Source organism: Nyctereutes procyonoides, unplaced genomic scaffold (genome assembly GCF_905146905.1).
Source record: "Nyctereutes procyonoides isolate TBG_1078 unplaced genomic scaffold, NYPRO_anot_genome, whole genome shotgun sequence".
Taxonomy (NCBI): Eukaryota; Metazoa; Chordata; class Mammalia; order Carnivora; family Canidae; genus Nyctereutes; species Nyctereutes procyonoides.
Genome location: NW_026575147.1, coordinates 16,926,061 through 16,926,885, shown reverse-complemented (window position 1 = coordinate 16,926,885; position 825 = coordinate 16,926,061).

Sequence of the window (825 nt, the reverse complement as noted above, 5' to 3'; positions counted from 1 at the left end):
CTCCCGCCGGAGCCTTCGGTTCCCCGCCCACTTCATTATTCTCCAGCGAAGAAGTTCTCAGTCTCAGCCAAAGCCCTCCCTACACCTGGGGAGCGTATAGAAGCCCAAGGTGCGCGGACTGGCCGATCCATATCTCAAAAGAAGTGTCTGTTCTCGCCCCGAGAGCAATGCTGCACGTTCCCTTCTTTCATAAGAACATCTTCAAGAATTCCTCAACAAGAACTTCTTTTTTTTTTAATGCCATGCAGAATCTTTTCTTTTTTTTTTATAAATTTATTTTTTATTGGTGTTCAATTTGCCAACATACAGAATAACACCCAGTGCTCATCCCGTCAAGTGTCCCCCTCAGTGCCCGTCACCCAGTCACCCCCACCCCCTGCCCTACCCCCCTTCCACCCCCCCAGTTCGTTTCCCAGAGTTAGGAGTCTCTATGTTCTGTCTCCCTTTCTTATATTTCCCACACATTTCCTCTCCCTTCCCTTATATTCCCTTCACTATTATTTATATTCCCCAAATGAATGAGAACATACACTGTTTGTCCTTCTCCGATTGACTTACTTCACTCAGCATAATACCCTCCAGTTCCATCCACGTCGAAGCAAACGGTGGGTATTTGTCGTTTCTAATGGCTGAGGAATATTACATTGTATACATAAACCACATCTTCTTTTTTTTAAATTTTTATTTATTTATGATAGTCACACACACACAGAGAGGCAGAGACATAGGCAGAGGGAGAAGCAGGCTCCATGCACCAGGAGCCTGACGTGGGATTAGATCCCGAGTCTCCAGGATCGTGCTCTCCAACATTTGTTGTTTCCTGCC